Source organism: Ruditapes philippinarum, unplaced genomic scaffold (assembly GCF_026571515.1).
Source record: "Ruditapes philippinarum isolate M1 unplaced genomic scaffold, ASM2657151v2 ctg3567_1_1_1_1, whole genome shotgun sequence".
NCBI lineage: Eukaryota > Metazoa > Mollusca > Bivalvia > Venerida > Veneridae > Ruditapes > Ruditapes philippinarum.
The window spans coordinates 75846-78971 of NW_026855745.1; positions in this window are offsets into that span (position 1 = coordinate 75846).

Below are 3126 nucleotides of genomic sequence, written 5' to 3' on the forward strand. Positions count from 1 at the left end.
AACAAGAAATCAGGCCTGCTTATACCTAGACGTAAAAGAATAAAATAGTGAAAAACAGAATCCCTAAACAAAGTCCAACACAACAAAATTGAAAAAGTTGCAGGCTCGGTTTGATTGAGTCTGTTCATGGACGGTACTGGAAAGTGCAAGTTACCTTCCAGGCCCCCTAGCACCGGCTTAAGCAGAATTCAACATTTAAAATGTGTAAAAGGTGAAATTTTGAATTTAGAAACATCCGCAGACGTGTTCATACGGCGGTTATCATGGAACCTTCAATATGGCACAGTAGTGCCATTCCATGAAAAGCGGCGTATGGTCCCCAAGTAAGTAGGGCTATTGCCCTAAACGAGAAAACAATGGGCGCAACTAAATAAAATTGAATTTTGACAGGGGATCTGAGGTTATGACGCCTGCATATCACATACAAGACGTCAAAAGACAAATTTAAAAAGCAGGCAACATATCCTAAGGGTGATTATACAGTACTGGAACCACCCAAGTTGAAAAAGGCCAAATAGAAAACCCTGAAAGTACCACATAACATGTATACACAGCAATAATGTCGTGCTGAACGATCTTCAAGGATTTAAAGTACAATTAAATTTTATATATTATATGAATTACGACGACAGGACTTTGTAAAATATTTACCTATTTTATGATAGCCTTGTTAAAGAAGTTTGCCAGTAATAAATAAATTGCGTTCATTAGAATCATCCACACGACAGCAGGCCCAGGCAAATCTAATTAACTTAGAAATATATTTACCCAATATGATGTTGCATGAAGTACATGTGAACAGTTAACAACGTTATTTAAAAAAAAAACAATTATCATAGATTTTAGTTACTATGTTATTGTTTATGATAGAAATGTTTAAATTTGAAAATATTAAGAGTTTGTTTTATTCATTTTACGTTCACTTAGATATATTTTAGATTTCACTTGATTATTCATGTTAAGGATATCATCTATAGGTAGCGGTAAGTGCTATTTAATGCAACGTATAGCTTCCGGTTGTGAAATAGTAGAGAGACTTAACATAAAATACCTCTAGTAACAATATAAAAGTAAATAAAGTAAACTAACATGTCATTGGAATTATGATTGTAAAAATCAGGAAAAGAGAAGATCCTTTGAGAGCAATTAAACATGGCAAAGTTGATCATTCAAACTCAGTTTGATGGGTCTGTTCATGAGAGACAATATCTCACGTCTCTTAGTACCGACTAAGTAGTATCCAATCCTCAACTGTAAAAGTTTTGCGATCAATGATCCCGAAGGACCAAGTCGTCCGGTTAGCTCAATAGGTAGAGCGTTGGGCTATGAATCGGGCAACCCGTGTTTGATTCCCGGACGGGGCAGGTCACTTTCGTTGTGATTGATCATGAAATACATGTAGTTTCTACGGTTATTCGCACTGTACCACTGCTGTGCTATGTACAGAAGTTTCAGTTTCTTGCGAAAGTGAGGGCAACTAGAACTGGTAAACTGTTTGACAGCCTGTCCAGGAACGATTCGGTGGCTGAACTGTGCTCTGGTAAATTCAATACGGTTACTGCCGTGATCCGGATTGAAAACTACCGACACCCACACCACCATCCCGAAGGACCTATTTATATAACACTGTTGCAGACTCGGTTTGATTGAGCCTGTTCATGGACGGTACTGGAAAGTGCATGTTACTCTATGCACCCCTAGCACATAGTATTACTATCAAGTACCCGCCAGGGAAAAGATTAGCTATTTTCGTCCAATTGAAAGCTCTTAATTCCTCCCATGAAGTTAACAAATTTAAAACCAAATGCTCAAATCATACACAGGAGCTGTCAGTAGGACAGCGTGCTCGACTGTTCTCAGTGCTTGATAGTAAAAAAATGGGACATAGTATTGTAAAAAAGCTTGATACAGTGACCTCCTCTGTACACAGGTTGAGATTATGATGGTGAACAAGTGTGCAAGGTCTCAAAGCGATATGTCGATGAAATTTTGAAATTATCTGAGGTGGTAATGTAAATTCAAAGTTGGGAAAAGGGGCATAATTCTGTCAAAATGCTTGATAGACCTCCTCCAGTGTTGAAAGTGGAGGGCATGATGGTAAACAAGTGTGCAAGTTTCAAAATATGATAAACAAGATCAACAAGGAAAGGCGGCGTTCAATGAACGCAAGCCATATGTCAATGGACTTTGAGATGGTACGCAAACTTTAACGCCGACGCTCGGGCGACTAGGGTAGTTGTCCTTAATCGTCGAATAGTTGAGCTAAAAAGAAACTGACCTCATAATATATATTTTCATTTCACTCAATATATATATATTTATATTTATATAATATTTTATTTATAATTCAGATACAGTCTAGCAGAAAAGTCTCTTACTGTAAACTGAATAACCTACCCTTTTTAAATGTTCTAGCAAATTACATTTTATATTTTAATGTATATATTATATCCGTCATCAAAAATGACAAAACTGCAAATATGGTTCAATTGTAGATTATCATATGTTATGCCAATGCCTTAAAACAAGAGCTGCATGTCAGACAGAACGCTCGAATATTTAAAATCAACAGCCTGCATAATAAAGAAATTCTCTTATTCATAAAGTAGTATAACTCTTTGAAATAAAAACATGTTAGAGGGAAGTAACCTACAATAATGATGGTTGTGGAGATAAATGTTGTCCGAGAAATTATGTAAGTTAATAAATAGATATTATTATTGCTAATGGGTCTTGAACAGTGACCTACAAGCATAATCAAAATCACATTTGAAGACTAACAATGAATGTTTATGGCTAAGGAGAAACAAACTTGCAAACAAATCCTTAACAAATTGCAAACAAATACCGAATTGCAGGTCAGTAAATAGTTCCTTATTGTGTGCATAAAACAAATAAAAGAGATATTTCAACATTTAGACACACATGCAGGGCATTTTCTATGAAAGATAAGATGTCTCATCACTAACCAATTAAATAAAATTCTTAACCTTTTTATATTACTATTATAATATAAAATAAAAAAGTATTTAATTTAAAGTTGACTCCCCGTTCGTAATAACCCACCCACTTTGTATATAAATTTAGATCAATAAAACACATTTATGGCATAGTCCGCTTATTCTA